The sequence below is a fragment of the Nannospalax galili genome, unplaced genomic scaffold (genome assembly GCF_000622305.1).
Source record: "Nannospalax galili isolate Female #2095 unplaced genomic scaffold, S.galili_v1.0 scaffold1096, whole genome shotgun sequence".
Lineage (NCBI taxonomy): Eukaryota > Metazoa > Chordata > Mammalia > Rodentia > Spalacidae > Nannospalax > Nannospalax galili.
Genome location: NW_008338289.1, coordinates 1,163,037 through 1,182,026, shown reverse-complemented (window position 1 = coordinate 1,182,026; position 18,990 = coordinate 1,163,037). Strand labels below are relative to the sequence as shown.

Below are 18,990 nucleotides of genomic sequence, written 5' to 3'. Positions count from 1 at the left end.
TCACAAGAGCTTGGGAGGAGCCCCTGGCTCCTTTCTTTTACCAGTTCCATCTATGTGGAGATCAGTTAAAAGTCCTGCTCCACTGTGGCTGGCTTCACTTGGAAGCATGAAGGAAATGTTTCCTCTGTGTTGACCCTCCTCTTTGTAGACTGGACACTGGTTCAAGTCCATTTGATGGGGTCACCATGGCCTCCTTGATCAAGAGGACAGGTGACTCACCACAGTTACAGGACATTTTGAGAGATGCTCATAGTCCCCTGGAATTTAGTTGACTTAGGAACGCAAGGAACAAAACTGTTCTTTATGTCCCTCTGACCAAATTAATATAGGCCTAAAGTGTGGCTGTTAAACATCCAAGAAGGTTAGTTCCACCAGTCTGGTACTTTTAATTACCATGTGCCATGTACATTAAGCTTGGACAAAGACCGATCATTCTCAGATAAATCGTGTCTAGACATATTATTTTCTTTGAGCTAGGTGTATGTATAATTTGTCAGTAGGTTGTTGGACTAATATGGTTCCCTCTTTTTTAAAAAAATATTTTTATTTTATGTGTATGAGTGTATTACCTGCATGTATGTGAGTGCACCCACGTCATGCAATGCTGTGTAGGTCAGAAGAGGGATTCGGATTCCCCTGGAACTGGAGTTAAGGGCAATTTGTAGCCACCATGCCTGTGCTGGGAATTGAACCCGGGTCCTCTGCAAGAGCAGTCAGTGCTTTTAACTGCTGCCCCCTCCCTCTGTTTTTTTTTTTTTTTAAACAAGATAAATTTTATTTATCTCTCACATTGTCTCACTCCTCCATCATGGTTTCCCCAATTAAGGTGCCCCCATTTCCCCCCGTTCTCCCTTAATAATACCCTTCTCCTATGGTCCTACCTCTCTTGAGTCCCTTCCTTCCCTTTATCCCCTAGGTTCCCTGTATAACCTTCCCTCCCCCCTTTAAAATAACCCAATTTTTATCCATATCTCCCTTGTTAACACCTGTTTCCTACTGTTCTTTTCTTTCAGATTCTTTCTTTTCCTTTACCTCCCTGGTTCCTTTTCATTATCCTGGTTCCTATAGTTATGTCTGGATACATACTCACTTATCAGGATTTGGTGCGAGGATCCACATATGAGGGAGAACATATATCTTTTTTTTGTTTGTTTTTCTGAGTCTGTGTTACTTCACTTGTTATAACAGTTTCTGGTTCCATCCAAATTTCATGATTCCATCTTTCTTTACTGCTGAGTAAAAACTCCATCGTATAAATGAACCACATTTTCATTATCCACTCATCAGTTGAGGGACACTTAGGTTGCTTCCATCTCTTAGCTAGTATATGCCAAGGACTGGTGTAGCTGAATCATACGGTTGCTTCCTTTTTAAGAGTTCTCAACACTGTTTTCTATAGTGGTTACATGAGTTTGCACTCCTATCAGCAGTGAATGAGCGTTCCCCTTTCTCCACATTCTCATCAGCATTTGGTGCCTTTTGTTCTCTTGATCTTAGCCAGTCTGACTGGGGTAAGATGAAGTCTTAAAGTGGTTTTAATTTGCATTTCCCTGATTATTAGTGATGTTGGACATCTTTTTTTTTAAATTTAATTTAATTTTATTTTATGTATATGTGTGTATTCCTGCATGTGGGTAAGTACACCCATGTCATGCAATGCTGGCGGAGGACAGGAGAAGCTGTTGGATCCCCTGGAACTGGAGTTACAGACAGTTGTTAGTTGCCATGTGGGTGCTGGGATTCAAACCCGGGTCTTCTACAAGAACAGCCAGGGTTCTTAACCGCTCAACCATCTCTCCAGCCCTGAACACCTTTAAGATGCTTCTTAGCCATCTTTGTTTCTTCTTTTGGGAACTCTTTGTTCAGCTCCTTAGCCCACTCCAGTGAATGTTCTAGGTCTCTTTGTCAAATATCAGCTGGCTGAAATTGCATGCACTCATATTTGGGTGTTCAATTTTGTTCCATTGATCTACAGGTGTATTTTTTGCCAGTACCATGTTATTTTTATGACTATAGCGCTGTAATACAGTTTAAAATCTGGTATAGTAATCCCCCCAGCATTGCTCTTAGTGCTCAGGGCGGCTTTGGCTATCCGAGGTCTTTTGTGCTTCCCTATGAGTCTTAGGATGGTTTTTTCCAATTTTGTAAAAAATGTCATTGGGATTTTGATTGGCTGCCCTCAGGAATTCGGGGGCTGGGCTGGCCTAGGAGCAGGGCCTAGGAAGCTGTTGGCTGAGCTGCCCAGGGAGCAGGTATGTGGGTGTGGGACCAGGCCCAGAGGGCTCTTTGGGACTGCAGGGAGGAACTGGGTTGGTCTGGATGCAAAGGATCAGGAAGCAGTGGGGACTCTGGGCCCAGAGGTCAGTCCAGGAGTCTGGAGTGCCAAGACAAGAAATGGGCCAGTACCCAGGCCAGTAGGAGAGAGGGAGTGGGGGAGCTGGGAGGGTGACTGAGGCCGAGGGAGTCAAGGCGTGGTGGGTGCCGTGGGACTTACCCAGGAAAGATACTGGCACCAGGAAGCAGGAGGCTGCACAGACCCAGGGAAGTAGAGGTAGGTGGGGGTGGGACCTGAATGCAATTCTTATAAGGGAGGTACATCTGAAAGAAGGGAAGAGCCAGAGGAAGGGCAGGAGAGCTGTGAACCTCTGTCCTCTGGGCATGACAGGACCACTGCACTCATGAACTCAATGGCTACATTATCTGCCTAAGACCTGCACAGGATTGAGCCCTGGCAACATTCCAGCAGGGATGGGGAGGGACTCGAGATCCTCCCCCAGTTGAGTTATAGCAGTTGATGGTTGCTGGGAGAGCGAGGGTCGTTTTTCTTCAGTGGTGTTGTTACAGATGCCTGTATTCCAGTGAATAACCCCACACCATTCTCATGCAAGCAATCCTTATTAAACCCAGTGGGTCATTGGCAGGGGGCATGAAAGTAGAAGGGAGACTTGTTGGGAGAGGGAAGGGTCCAAAGGGAGGGGGAGGATGCTACAAAGGGGAGTGAATATGATCAAAATACATCATATACATCTATAAAGTTGTCAAACAATAAATAAAAATATCTAAAAATAAAAAGTGTGGGATGGCTAATTGCTTATTTTATGCAATTATCTCAAAAAAAGTTAAAAAAGTTAAAAGCTAGAATGAAAGACCATGGGAAAAAAGTATGGGCGCCTCAAAAGCAATAAATAAATGAATAAATAAAATATCAAAAATAAAGGAAACAGTGTCAGGAAGATGGGATCAAAGCAATGCCAGGCAGGAACAGGGAAGTGTAAAAATCTGCTATGTGCTCTTTCATTTTTAATTTTTTAATGCTCTGTTGATTTATTCTTTGGTAATTTTTTTCTGTAATTATTTCAGCTTTGTCTTTGTGTTGGCTAACTTCAGTTGTCAACTTGATACACCTGGGTGGAGAGAACCTCAGCTGAGGAATTTCCTCTGTTGGATTGGCCTGTGGTCATGTCTATGGGGCATTTTCTCATTGTTGAGTGATGTGGGAGGGCCCAGCCCACTGTGGATGGTGTCGTTCCTGGGCAGGTGGGCCTGTGTTGAATAAGAAAGCAGGCTGAGCATAGGCCAGGGGAGCAAGCCAGTAAGCAGCGTTCCTCCATGGACTCCCCTCCAGCTTCCTGCCCTGAGTTTCTCCCTTGGCTTCCCTTAGTGATGAACTATGACCTGGTAGCTATAAGATAAATACTTTGGTGGCGCACGTCTTTAATCCCAGCACTCGGGAGGCAGAGGCAGGCAGATCTCTGTGAGTTCAAGGCCAGCCTGGTCTACATAGCGAGTTCCAGGACAGCTGGGGCTACAGGAAGACACTGTCTCAAAAAGGCAAAAAATAAAATAAAATAAATGCTTTCCTTCCTGAGTTGCTTTCGGCCGTGGTGTGTATCACAGCAATAGAAAGCTAACTATACTTGGACAGTCTTTATGCTGTTTGTACAAGCTGAGCAACTTGCATCTAACCCACATCTGACTTCTGTGAGGGAGTGTGTGATCCAAGACAAGCCATGCTAGGCAAGGTTCCCGAATGTACTTGGGTTATGCAGTGTGGCTCCAATCTTGGTCTGGTGGAACACTTGGCCTTGTCTATTCCGGAGAACAATTGGTCATCTTTGGCCCATATCCGCTGACCTGGCTAATAGTATGTTGTAACCAGGATTGCAGTCAGCTATTAGTTTTCTTCAGCTCTTATGTGAGAACCTATGATTTAAGCAACCACAGCAACGACAGCAGCAAAAGATCAATGTTGGCAGCCGAGTGTTTTGAATGACCACTGCTATGGATTTTTTCTGGCTAAGATCTTATCCTGGACTTTGACATATGAATTCCCTTGCTCCTCCATTTATCTTGAAAACAAAAAAAAAACAAGGTGACAGCTTATTCACAGCTGCTGTCTGGAAGCCACCAGAGCCTGGGAGGGTCTCTGATGGACGGGCTTGTCTGATGGCCAGTCTTCCTGGTATGTGCAGAAAAACTCAAGCTTTTTGTTTCAGTTGGTTTTATAGATGCTTCAGACTGGAGCCTGCATTTTTCTCTGGTAACCTCACCCCTCAGTGGTTCTCCTGGGGCTCACTAACCCCAGCCACATGGAGTTTTACGGGAGTTGAATTGCTTCTGCGCTGCCATTTGTTTCTTCTTGCATTGAATAATTTACTTTTCCCTTTCAGCAAACTTGACTTTCAACAGTTTGAACAGGGTCTGCCAACGGAGAAAAGAGAGAGTGTCACTCTATGGTTATCACTGAGGTGTCTGGCCCGAGTCTAAATCTATGCCAGGTTATGCTGTCTCCCTGTGTCTGGCTCACATAACCTATATTGAAGGTTTCCCAGGACTCCCGGTTTTACTGGGTGCTTGGTGTTGCATGTGACTGTGTGCAGGCGAGCCTTTCAGCAGGTGGCCAGCCATATTTGTATTTCACACCCTTTGGAGCATCTGTCTTCATCTTCTTAGATGTTCTGCCCATTTCTCAGTTTCTGTGGTCTGACTGGGAACACAGGAAGTGTGGGTCTCCGTCAGCAGATAATTCTCTGAGAACCTCTCTTTTACTCCTTCCCTGTTCTTCTGGTAGAGGAATTCCTGCAAAAGGCATGTACACACTCTATGGCTTAGTTCAAGGGAAGAGGAAAGTTACCCTGATTCAAACATTTCTCTCCTTATTGGCCTGTTGGAACACTTAAAAACCTCAATCTTTAGTTCAAATTTTCTTAATTGTGGCATGTGGGTCTCTAGGAGTTGAAATTAGACAACCCACAGAAGGTCATTTAACAGTTCCAACTTTTAAGTGTGTGTTCCTTTCCTCCAGGTACAGGGCCTGTGTCTGTGAGTGTGGACAAGGAGCATGGGGCCTCTGCAGAAATGCTGATCAAATGCTGGGGCTGGGAGCCAGATGTGCCTGACTCTGCCAGTGGCTGTGATGGCCTTCCTGGCATCAATGCTATTTACCTCAGCCTATTCTGGAGGTAGTAGGTAAGACAGGAAAGAGGGGTGCAGAGGGCCTGGGTCACCCCATTCCATGAGTACCCCTTCTGTGGTCCTAAGGGTATGTGAACAAAGCTTTTGAAAGGAGCACCTGGAGGTGCATTGCTTAAAATTTGCTTTGAATTTTCTTTTTGGGAGTGACTTTATTGAGATGTAATTGCCATACCATACAATTTACCCATTTCAAGTGTGTGACTGGATGGGCGGTTCTTCTGTGGCTGCCATGCTTGCTGTACAATTTACAGTGTACTAAATAAACTTGCCTTTTATCAAAACAACAATAAAAAGCGCACAGTTCAGTGGTTTCATACTGCCCCAGTTTGATCAACATCTTTTAGGATTTTGATCACCCTTTCATTTTGCAATTTCCTCTCTGGAAGTTTCCCACTACCAGTACTGACTTGCTCCCTTCTCATCAATGGCCAAAGTGTCACATGCCATGTGCTAAGCCCCATTCCCTTGCCTAGTGTATCCTCCCAGCTGGTTGTCCTTCTAATGCCATCATCCTCTTGTATTTCTCCCCTTGCTCTGGGCTTTAGGTCTCAGGTCCTTCAGGGCAGGATGACGCCTGTCCCCTTAGGTCCTCAGTTTCCAGGGCTCGTACCCTGCAGTGGTTTGAATATGAAATGTTCCCCAGTGGCTCAGGTGTCGAATGTTTGGTCCTCAGCTGGAGGCCCTATTTTGAGAGCTGGGGCCTGGGGGAAGAAATTTTTGCCCTCCCAGATTCTACCCACACCAAGGCCCTTCCTTGCTCTCTGTTTTCTGTCTACCACGTGGCCAAGAATCTCCTCTCTTGAAGCCTGCGGACACCATGGTGTTCTGCCCAAGCACATGGGGTCATGGACTGAATCCTCAGAAACTGTGAGCAAATACATTTTTTCCTCCCGTAAGTTGTTCATTGGGTGTTTTGCCACAGTGATGGTAATGCTAACACAAGGCAGGTCAGTGTTAGGGCAGGAAGGCAAAGTAAGGGTGACCAGAGAGGGAAAGTGACTAGAGTGGCTCACCCCATTGCTCCCTTGCTCTGGGACACAGCTGCTTGCTGAATGAGCTGGAAGTACAAGAATGTTTGGCCCTAGGGAGCTAGGAGCTTGAGTTCCAACCTGTACGATTCTGAGCAATGACACACCCTCTCTGAACCCAAGGAAAATCAGGAGATAGGGTTTCCAGTCCTCGTAGTTCTGTGGAATGTTGGCAGAATCCTCCTGTGGGTGCTAGGGGGCTCTCTGTCTGCAGCAGACCCTGTCTATCTGGCTGCCTTTGCCACATACTCTGCAGTTTCCCCTTCCTCACTCTCCACATGCACTCTCTTGTGAGAACGGATTTCCTAACGCCTGGGGTCTCAGACCCACGTGGCAGAAGAAAGGCAAACGAGAGCTGTGCTCTGGGTGTTTGATGAGCTGGGGCTAAGTTAGTGTAAAAGCTTTGTCTGTGAGTTTACAAACATAGAATTACAGCTCTTACAGTTATCTAAATCCACTTTCTTGCCTTATAATTTTATGGTTAGAAGCATTATAGTTGTTTTTAGATTTTTCAGTATAACTGCAGTAGCCACAGACAGAACCCAATAGTGTTTGTTTATTTGTGCAACAAATTACACCCCTCAGTGAACTTCACTGTGTAATTTGCACTGGGTATACATTCTTGAAAAAAAAAAAAAGGCATGCATTGGTCTGAGGGTCTTCTCTTTCTTTACTTCTATCGTTTTCCCAAAGCAGCACTGACAGTAGGAAATTGAGAAATAAGCTGCATATGTGGGGGCTCGACATGTGTGAGATCTATACACGTGCCTGTGTAGAGGCAGGCCAGCCACGGCCAGCCCTCCACTGTAGCCAGGGAAAGTTGGGGAAGTTAGCTGATGCCACTAGTTTTTTTTTTTTTTTTTTTTTTTTTTTAAACCTACGTAGTGATTTCTTGTATTTTATTCTCTTTCAAGTGTTCAGTCACTTATAGATTGCTAATAGAATAGGAATAAAGTGTTAAAACTTTCAGCCTCAAAGATTAAGTAGAAATCAAATAATTTACATTCACTCAGAAATTTCCTAGTTATAAAAAGTTTGCCAATGATTTAACTTTCTGCTTTAAATGTTTTTTTTTTTTTTATTGTGGTATAATACACATAATGTAAAGCTTACCATTCTAGCTGTTCCTTTCTTCACCGTTTAGTAGTGCTGAATACATGTGCACTGAGACCATTACCATTATGTGTCTCCAGAACTCTTTGTCTTAACTGAAACTTCCCATCTGTTAAAGAACACCTTCCTGTTTTCCCTCCATCTTGCCTGGGTGCTAGAATGGCCATGTAACTTTCTGCCTATAGGACTGGTTAGCTTAGGTTTGTCACACAAATAGAGCCTAGAGCTGTATAGTGGTTTTTAAATGACTGTCTCATTTCACTTACCACAAAGCCTTCAAAGGTCATCCGTGTTGCTATGATTTCCTTCCTCTTTAAAGCTGAGTAATATTCTGTTGTATGTATGCTCGTCATTCTTTACTGCTGACATCTGATTGCTTCTGTCTTTTAGCTGTTGTAAAAAATGCTATGAAAGTGAGAGTGTGATATTTCTTTGCGACTACATTTTTTTCATTCTTTTCTATACAGAGGAATTGCTGCATTATGCGGCAATTAACATTTTATTTACTTGAGGAGTGGCCATGCTATTTTCCACAGTGGCTGCACATTTTACATTCCTACCAGTGGTGCATAGAATTCCAGTTTCCCTGCATCCTCACCAACGTTTACTTTCTTATTATCTTAATGGTAAAGAGATAGTGTGTCGCTGTAGGATATTTACTCCCCTAGGAATCAGCTATGGTAAATGGCTTTCTCTGTGCTCATCGGCCATTTGTATAGAGTCTTTGGAAAATGTCTATTCAAGTCTTTGGCTCAGTTTTCGTCACTGGGTGTTTTCAGTGGTTTCCTGTGGGCTCTGGACAGCCATATCTTATCAGATACATATTTACAAATGTTTTCTCTCACTCTTTCACTGAGCTTTTATTTACATTTAGCTTCTGCCACAAACATATACAAAACATACTTTATAAATTGCAAATATTTTGTGTGTAATCAAGACAATAGTTTTCTGAGTTGAGTGCGAACAAAAAACTGTCTGAACTCCTATTGCAAATTGTGATATAGTGCCTAAAAGTATATTAAAAGTGTCTTGAATGGCATTGGGTACCCTCCTTCCTATCAGGTTAACATTTTTTTCTAAGATAACTTTCTTTTTTTAAAAAAAGTATTTGCATTTTTAATTTACTCATACGAATGTATTGCCTGCATGTATGTAAGCTCACCCATGTCATGCAATGTCTATGGAAGTCTGAAGAGAGCGTCAAATTCCCCCGGAACTGGAGTTATAGACAGTTGTTAGCTGCCATGTGCATGCTGGAAACCAAACCTGGGTCCTCTGCAAAAGCAGCCAGTGCTCTAATCGCTAAGCCATCTCTACAGCCTCTAAGATAACTGTCTTTTAATTGTGTCTCAGGTTGAGTCAGGATGAATTTCTTTCCATCATTCTCTGGAGAGCAAGTGTAAGAGCAAAGGACCCCTGCCAGTGTGGCTGGACAAAGGGTTCCAAAAAACAAGAACTCACAGCCCCCGTGAGTGTGGATCCTTCTGGGTAATCTTTGCTGGTCTTTCTCAGCAACCTATGAATTTCCTTGAGACCTTTCTTGCTGGTAGTCACCCAGTGAATTTACCTATCGATGAGTTTGTCCAGAGATATTACTTTTACATTGATCTCAAAGACCTACACAAGACAAATATATCTTAGAAAGTGGTAACGCTGCATTTATTAAAAAAAAGAGAATTGAATATAAGCAATGTGTTTAAGCAATTTGAACTGTTTAGGGATTGGATGGTATGGTGTGTTGTCTTTCTAAACAACAGAAGCATCTTAAGATAAATGAGAAGTTCCTTATATTGAATCTAGATCTTTCTAGAGTCTTGCTTAGATCTAATCACCACAAATGGCTCTCTAAGAATAATGTGGGGCTGGTGAAATGGTTCAGTGGGTAAGGATGCTTGCTGCCAAGCCTGACAACCTGAGTTCAATCCTCAGAACCAGATGATAGAAGGAAAGAAAAGACTCCCACAGGTTCTTCTCTGACGTGTACACACTCATGAGCATATAGACACACATACAGACACAGGCACACACATGCATGCATACTCACATACATGCGTGCGCGCACACACACACACACACACACACACACACACACACTACTAACATTAGATTCTGCTTTGCAGTTCATACAGCAAGTAGACCAAACCTTACAGTGAGGGATCTTGTCTCTGTTGTAGATGGCTGACTTGGCCATGGTCCCCTGCTCCTCTCTTCCTCCCTTCCTCCTTCCCTCCCTTTTTTCTTCTTGTCTTTCCCTTCCACACAGGTTCTTGGGCTCCTGCTATCATTCTTGAAATGATTCAGGGGTGAACAAAGCAGGCCCTGCCCGTGGCCTTGCAGGATGGTATTACATTATGACCCTTTAGCCTAGACTGGAATGAGGGCTTCCTGTTAAAACTGGACAATCTCCTGCAAAGTGAGGTAACTTGGTCATTCAAAGTCAGAGATATTGAACATAAGTGAGTTTTAAAAAGCAAATGAGTCTAAATATGAGTAAGAAATATTGTAAGAAATGCATAAAATTAAAAAAAACTGGGCTATATAACAAAAAAAAAAAAAAAAAAAAAAAAAAGAAAAGAAAATGCGAACAAGTACCAGGCATGTCACTCTAAGGCCCAGGGCAGGCAGATCTCTGTGAGATCAAGGCCAGCTTAGGATGGTCTACATAGTGAGTTCCAGGCCAGCTACATAGTGAGATGCTGTCTCAAAAAAACAAAAACAAACAAAAAAGTGAATGAAATGACTCAGAAAAGGACAAATGTTTTCTGGAAAACCCCAGGATGATGTGATGGAAAACATTTGGGGTGGGGGCACTGGTGGTCAGAGAAGATCTGAGGAGATTACATTTATACTCCTTTAGGGATGGGCGGGGGGGGGGTCTCTAGTAGGGGGCGGTCAGTAAGTGTCTGGAGAGGGAATAGACCTTGGCTTGTGTGAGAAACAGAAGGGTGACCAGGATGACTCCATGAGGCCCAATGGTGTGCTCAGGCAGGGGCGCTGCTGAGAGCTCACGGGCCAGTGAGAGCAGCAGCAGCTGACCTTCACAGTATCTCCCCAATCAACAAGTCTATGCAACAGGAGCCTGAGACTGGAGACTTGAAGGAGAGAAGGGTCTGAAGTCATACAGCTCACAGACTGTGATCCAGGACCCATCAGATGGGAGGGTGTGGAGCCCACACTTGTCACCTATGCTGGGCTGAGGGGAGCTGCTGGCTACCGTGAAAGCTTCGGTCCTAGCTCTCCTTCCCCAGTATGCCCATGGTCACTGGGGAAGGACTGCCCCTGTGACTTGGATGCCCACTATGCCCATGGTCACTGGTAAGGGACTGACCCTGTGACTTGGATGTCCACTGTGCCCATGGTCACTGGTAAGGGACCGACCCTGTGACTTGGATGTCCACTATGCCCATGGTCACTCGTAAGGGACCACCCCTGTGACTTGGATGGTTAGTATATTCATGGTCACTGGTGAAGGACCGCCCCTGTGACTTGGATGCCCACTATGCCCATGGTCACTGATGAGGGACTGCCCCTGTGACTTGGATGTCCACTGTGCCCATGGTCACTGGTAAGGGACTGCCCCATGTGACTTGGATGGTCAGTATATTCACAGTCACTGGTGAAGGACTGCCCCTGTAACTTGGATGCCCACTGAACCCATGGTCACTGGTAAGGGACCGCCCCTGTGGTCAGTATATTCACGGTCACTGGTGAAGGACCGCCCCTGTGACTTGGATGTCCACTATGCCCATGGCCACTGGTGAAGGTCAGTCCCTGTGACTTGGATGGTCAGTATATTCACGGTCACTGGTGAAGGACCGCCCCTGTGACTTGGATGTCCACTGTGCCCATGGCCACTGATAAAGGTCAGCCCTTGTGACTTGGATGCTGGTAAGGGACCGCCCCTGTGACTTGGATGTCCACTGTGCCCATGGCCACTGGTAAAGGTCAGCCCCTGTGACTTGGATGGTCAGCATATTCACGGTCACTGGTGAAGGACAGCTTCTTTTGCTTGGATGTCCCTCCCCCAAGCAGTGGTCTTTCTTCTGGAGAGAGCCCCCCAGGTTTTATGGACTTGCTCCAGAGCCAGGGGCAAGTTATGGGAGAGCTTAGAAACAGTCACTGTGTGCAATCCAGTCACTTCACTGCAAGAAAAAAAAGTTTCCTCTTCTTTCTCCTTCCCTGGGCCTTATCCTGGAACAGAATTCTGACCCCCTAAGCCACAAGGCCCGAGGTAATAGGCACAGCAGGCCTGTGTTGTCAAAGGGGGAGAGTCAGTGGTTAGGAGGGTCATGTGTAGCCATTAGCTGGGTGTGCTTTGTAAACTATGCTTAGAAAAGTATCATTTTGAAGGAGAGGGCCCTTTCCTAGTAATCAGTCTTTTTTTGTTTGAGGTTTTATTTCTCACCAAGTGGAGGCAGGTGCATGAGACTAGTGCTAAGAACACAGGCTTCCTTCCCTGCCCGTGCTTGTGTCGTCCTCGTGGGTCACACCCAGTGCCAGTGTGGCCTTCTGCAGCTTGGCTCTCAGACGCTCCCCAGTGCACGCACAAAGAGAGAATGAGTTTTCAGTTTCTTCCAGCCTGCTTAGGAAGGAGAGGGACCTTTGCCCTAGGGGAAACATAGCATATTGTAATAATTAGAGCCTTAAATAAAAACCATATGAAATTTTCAAAGATTGAAGTTTTTATTCTGCAATTTTTGATTTGCCTGTAAGAGAGTCAATGAACTACTTACAGTCCAAAAAATTTGGTCCTGAAATACATTTTTCAGAATTATCTTTTTACTTTGTCACAAACCATATAATGGTATTTTAAGATGAAAATTGGGACTAGAGAGAGGGCTTAGTGATTAAGAGCACATACTTCTCTTGCAGAGGACCAGAGTTCAGTTCCCAGCCCCACATCAGGCATCTTGTAATTCCAGCTCCAAGGGATCCAACAGCTTCTTTTGGCTTCTGCAGGCACTTGCGCTCACGTTCACCGCCCCCCACATACATACACACACACTCATCACTAAAAACAATAAAAATAAATCTTTGAAAAAGGACATGAGAACAAGGCATTAGAGAAATGGCTGTGGTAAAGTGCTTGCTCTGCAAACAGGAGGATCTGAGTTTGGATTTTCAGTATACACATTAAAAAAAAAAAAAGCCAGGGGAGGAATTTACACTGTAATCTTAGCAACAGGGATGTGGAGTCAGGAGGACCCCTGGGGTTTGCTGGTCTGCCAGTCTAGTCAAAACAGTGAGCTCCAGGTTCAATGAGACTCTGTTTCCAAAATTAAGGAGAAGTGACAGAAGAAGATACTGATGCCAGCTTCTGGCCTTCACACATAAGCACACATATGCACATGCACCCGCACACCCAGATGCACAAGAGCACTTGCACATGCTTACACACACAGGGTAAGAATCAGGAGGAACCTATGAAAATGATGTAACATGGCTTGTCTTAGAATTTTCTCTCCTGCTATTAAATTTTGATGTTAGACCTCCTCTTCCACTGGCTCAGTTGGATGTTATACTTCCTTTTTCATGGACTCTGTTGGATGTTAAACTTCCTCTTCCACTAGCTCTTCCACTTCCACAAGTCTAGTAAATACAAGCCCATTTGACTGCAGCACGGACGAATGCTTACGTTACTAATTCAAATGCTGCTGTTATTGAGGACAGATTCTGTGATGAGAGAGAAAAATAGGAAAAGCATGGGGTTAGCAGAAGGGTGGGCCCATTCTACAAGTCCTTGGGGCGAGGACTGTGCTTCTCCCTATGAGTGTGCTGGTTCATGTTCTCTTCTGGGATGTTTGTGTTAGTGCCTCAGTTGGTCCTGGGTATTGTTGATCTGGAGATCAGAGCTGATCTGTATTCCATTTCCATTTCTTAACAACTGTGTGTCCTTAGGTAAGCTATTTAACTTCTCTGAGTCTGAGTACTTTTACTCACAGAAACAAGATATACTATCAGCCTCACAGAGTTTTAGAATTCTTGTGAGAGCTGTGTACAGGCCTGTTTTAGATCATGTATCTTGCCCGTGGTAGTATTCATACATGTTTGTATTACTACTTTAAATCTTAAATGTTGGTTCAAGTCACAGGTAAGGAAGGTGGAGGCCAGTTGTGTTCACCTATCCAAATTTTGAGTAGCATGAGGCACAGCAGGAAGGATGGGGGAGGGGAGCAAGATCTCTGTGCTCCCTCCTCTACCCTTGGCCCTCTGTGTTGACTGGGTGCCTTAGCAGGTCTGTCTAGTGCTTTTCAGGTGCCAGGGACCACACTCACTTCTAACGCAAGTGAGGTAGGTCTAAATGCTATTATAAAAGAGTTGGATTCAGGGCAGAAGAAATGGATGCTAGTCCCAGGCTCAGGGCCACCTTAGGGAGCCTCTTCAGAGCTTGGGTCCCACAGACAGAAGGTTCATGTGCTCATGAAGCAGAAAAGAAATACACCCACCCATTTAATGCCACTTTTGTGTGTGTCTAATATTGTTTTGTGGTTGATTTTATACTTTAGGTCACAGTACTCACCTTATAGCGAATTTATGGATGCTTACTAAAATTTGTGTTGAAAAAGGAATCAGTGCTAAAATGGGGAAAACTATCTTGAGAAACGAACACCCTTAAGGTCTTTCTTCCAGTTAGTTATCCAGAGAGACAGCCTGACAATATTTCTAGAGCTCTGATATGTTAACTGCATTTGGTAGATATGTAGACCCAAGGTCTGCCAACTTACTCTGTGAAGGGCCAGTTTGCAGTATCTTAAGCTTCACAAGTCTCGTAGTTCCTGTCAAAGTGACTCTTAGCTTTTATGACAGAAAAGCTCCTAGACAATTCAGAAAGGAACCAACCAACTTAGATCCAATAAAACTTTATTTGCAAATGTGGGTGACAGGCACTTTTGCCCCTGGGCCTGTCTTTTGCCAACCTCAGCCACAGTGGAAAGCACGAGAGTAGTTGTAGGGTCTCAGACCTGTGGCAGGTGACTAGGAGAAAGTTTCAGAGACACTGAGCCTTGGGGATCCCTGACCAGCTAAGGCTAACTGCTCTACTCAGCTCTGCAGGCTCGGCTGTGCTGTTCTGGCCAGGAGGCCCTGGACTGTGCTGGTGTTGATTAGCTCCAGGGGCTTGGAGGATGGAAATTTACAAGACGCCAAAAGCCTGTTCTCTGCCGAGGCCTGATTCAGAGCTTAGGGATTAAGACCCTGGCTTGGGAATTAAGCTGGACTTTCACATCCAGAGATTTCCCCCCTACCTAGAGCTCTGATATGTTAACTGCATTTGGTAGATATGTAGACCCAAGGTCTGCCAACTTACTCTGTGAAGGGCCAGTTTGCAGTATCTTAAGCTTCACAAGTCTCGTAGTTCCTGTCAAAGTGACTCTTAGCTTTTATGACAGAAAAGCTCCTAGACAATTCAGAAAGGAACCAACCAACTTAGATCCAATAAAACTTTATTTGCAAATGTGGGTGACAGGCACTTTTGCCCCTGGGCCTGTCTTTTGCCAACCTCAGCCACAGTGGAAAGCACGAGAGTAGTTGTAGGGTCTCAGACCTGTGGCAGGTGACTAGGAGAAAGTTTCAGAGACACTGAGCCTTGGGGATCCCTGACCAGCTAAGGCTAACTGCTCTACTCAGCTCTGCAGGCTCGGCTGTGCTGTTCTGGCCAGGAGGCCCTGGACTGTGCTGGTGTTGATTAGCTCCAGGGGCTTGGAGGATGGAAATTTACAAGACGCCAAAAGCCTGTTCTCTGCCGAGGCCTGATTCAGAGCTTAGGGATTAAGACCCTGGCTTGGGAATTAAGCTGGACTTTCACATCCAGAGATTTCCCCCCTACACACACACACACACACCCCAGGCATTAGACTGGGTCAGGCTCTTGTGCTGTTGGCTGTGAGAAGGTATCCACGAGTTGTGGGCATAGAAGTCAAGAAAGAAACACGAGGGTCTCTGTTTTCTACCTTCAGCCTTGATTTTGTATATTTCTACTGAATCAGAGATGAGAACATAGCTTTGGAAATAGCCAAGGAGCATGAAGGAATCTACTCCCTAGGCCAAGAGTGACTGAACTGCTGAGCTGAGGCTCTCCGGTAGGGATGCGGAGGAGGAGCAGCGTGGGCATAGCACTCATTTCAGCCCTGAGGCTTTGTTCTGCTGGCTCAGTGGGGATGCAGAGCAGTCTGGGCAGAGCACTCACATTTTAGCCCGGAAGCTTTGTTCTGCTGACTTGGGCCAGCTGCTTCCTGTGGACTTGGAAAATGACCTCTGCTAAGGTCTAAGAGCTGTGTCCTTGCTTCCCATGCCCAGACCAGCAGACAGGATTGATTTCAAAGGGAGCTTTCAGTTCCCCATTGTCACTCTGGAACCTCCTGTGGGTGTCAGTCATGCTGTGAACAGGGCTCAGACAAGCTGGGGTAGATGCCTCTGGGCTTGCTGATCTTTCTGGTTTTCTCGGTGAGGTGAGCACTCTAGAGGCCAAAGAGCAAGATGAGGAGAAAGAAAGACCAGAGACCCAGGCTTCTTCTGGTACTAGGTCGGAAGCATGCTGGGCTCTGGGATGAGATTTTAGGTACCAGCACTCGATTTGACACCGTACCACAGAAGGAATTTGCTTTTTCTCTTTGGTTTGGAGATATAAAGAAGTTTTATCTCTGTTAATCGAAGCTTACCAAATCATATTGTACCAACTTTGGGGTACTTGCATGGGTGTCATCTACTTATATATCAGCTGTCATAGGACAGTTAGGTTGTACTAATTAATGACCCCCCAAAGCTTTTAAAAATATTTTTATTGAATTTTTGGGCATGTCATATCAAATTTAGACCCCCTTCCCCATCCTTACCCTCCTATAGCCCCCACCACCAGATTTCATGCATTCTGTCATACATGTTAAGTCCTATCCAGTTGAGCATTTGTTCCCGGATGTCCCTCTGTGCAAGTTCATCCACTAGTCTACTCAGCCTATCTGGAGTCTCTCCCTTAAAGGAGACCTACTGTCCCTCACCTTGCAGTAATTAGTTGCCAATAGTTCTTAGGCTGGGGTTGGTGCCTGCTGCTCATTTTCCACGTTCTATGCTGGGTTTTTGTCTGATTAAGTTGGCATGGGTCTTGTGCATGCAGTCACCATTGTTACAAGTTCATATGAGCAACTTCCCAGTGGCCTGAAAGCCTCTGTTTCCTTATGTTCACACACCAACCCTGGCTCTTACAATCTCTCTGCCTCCCTCTTCTGTAATGGTCCTGAGTTGTGGGTGAGTGAGGTTTAATGTAGGAGTCCTATCCAGGAACACACACTCTGAAGTCTCTTATTCTCTAAAAAAATATGAAATGCTTCATGAATTTACGTGTCATCCTTTCACAGGGACCATGCTAATCTCCTCTGTATTGTTCCAGTTTTCGTATATGTGCTGCCAAAGTGAGTATGACGCCCCCAAGAGCTTAGCGGCTCAGAAACACAATGTTATATTTCTCTCACAGGACACATGCTGAGTTGCTGTGTTTTAATGTTCTTATTTTTAAATTTATTTTTGTTTATGTGCATCTGTATGTGTGTGTGTGTGTGTATGTGTATGTGTGTGTGTGTGTGTGTGTGTGTGTGTGTGTATGTGTGTGTGTGTGTGTGTGTGTGTGTGTGTGTATGTGTGTGTGTGTGTGTGTGTGTGTGTGTGTGTATGTGTGTGTGTGTGTGTGTGTGTGTGTGTGTGTATGTGTGTGTGTGTGTGTGTGTGTGTGTGTGTGTATGTGTGTGTGTGTGTGTGTGTGTGTGTGTGTGTATGTGTGTGTGTGTGTGTGTGTGTGTGTTGAATGGTGTGGGTGCCCTCAGAGACCAGAAGAGGGCATCAGATCCCCTGGAGCTGGACTTACGGGTAGTTATGAGCTTCCTGATGTGAGTGCTGGCAGCGGAACTTGGGTCATCCAGAAGAGTAGGAAACATTCTTAACTCCCGAGCCATCTCTCCATTCCCCTGTGTTTCTGTTCTTTATCTCCTAAAATACTAACACTGTGGTAGCTGCCTTTATTTCGGGAATGGGAGACAATAGACCAAACCTGCCCGAGGACCAGAGTGACTACAGCTGGTTTCAGCTTACATTTCCTGAGTTAAAGCAAGACATGTGGCCACTCTTGATGTCCACAGAGGCCAGGAAATCAGTCTATTCCCATGAGTTTTGAATGTGTAGAAGAATTCCTTGCTGTAACAATAGAAGAAGAGTCTATAAACTCAAACAGAAGAAAGATTTACTTGAAGGTCATCAGGTAACAGCATAATTGACAGGAAGGCTGAAGACCAAAGTTCTAGAGGAGGCATTTTCCCACCACAGCCATGACTTCTGTGTCCGGGAGCCTCCCAAAGCACAGGGTGTCTCTCTGAAGCCACCTTGGCCTGTGTGTAGCTCCCCTGTGATCTAAAGTGATGGGTGGGTACTGCTGACTGACCACAAGCAAGCCATGTGGCCATGTCCTAGCTGCTTGGAGGCTGGGAAGATCTTCATCTTCAGTAGGAGGAGTTCCACTTCCACAAGGACTTAGAAAGGGAGGAACCTCACCCACACGAGAAGCCCTGCTGAGTCCTGCTGACAAGCCCATGTCCTCCCAGGAGAGCTGGGGAAAAATTCTGACTGACGATGTCAGTCATGTTCTATTGACTCATGTTCGGGTGCTTTAGTGAGAAGTGGCTGGGAAGACTGGCACATCACTTGGAGTTGCTTGGAGCTCAACTGCTTTCTTGATTTTGTTTTTTGAGACAGGGTCTCACTATGTAGCTCAAGCTGGCCTGGAACTCGCTATGTAGACCATCCTAGGCTGGCCTACTCAGAGTGATCTGCCTGCCTTTGCCTCCTCAGTGCTGGTCTTAAAGATGTGCAGTACACCCAGCCCAGAGCACAGCTTCTTAGCTGACAGTTTTTAGACATGGCCTTCAGCAAACAGCCTAAAAGGACCAGAAAATGGTAGGAGAAGGATGAAGATGTAGCTTAGAGGTAGAGTGCTTGCCTAGCATGTATGAGGCCCTGGATTCCGTCCCTACTACCACAAAAATAATAAATAAGTAAGAAAAAGAAGAAAACTAAGGGTGAGTCTCCCTCCCTCCCTCCATTCATAGCCTGACCTTCATTTCATGGCCTTTTCTCTTTGTCAAGGTGTCCTCTTCAGGTAAGACCTCCAGAAACTGAGTCTACCATCTACCCATGACCAGTACGAGAGAGGGAGGGAATGACACTGAGATCGGAACACTGTGTTATCATGTGGTTGGAAGTCTACACCACGGACTATGTTTGCTTGTGAAGGAGTGAGTGAAAATGTTCCGGACCCTGCCTCAGATGAGGACCAGGCCATCCTCACCAGGGCTCACTGTCATGAACACTCTCCCACAGAACCTTCCAGGTTAAC

At 45.3% G+C, this 18,990-nt stretch overlaps 1 non-coding gene across 1 annotated transcript; it reads right to left on the bottom strand.

Annotated features, from left to right (window-relative positions):
• Positions 1 to 16,921: 16,921 nt before the first annotated feature.
• LOC115070377 lies at positions 16,922 to 17,028 on the bottom strand. Its single transcript, XR_003849542.1, has one exon. It is a non-coding gene; the product is annotated as a U6 spliceosomal RNA (small nuclear RNA).
• Between the last annotated feature and the right edge of the window lie 1,962 nt (positions 17,029 to 18,990).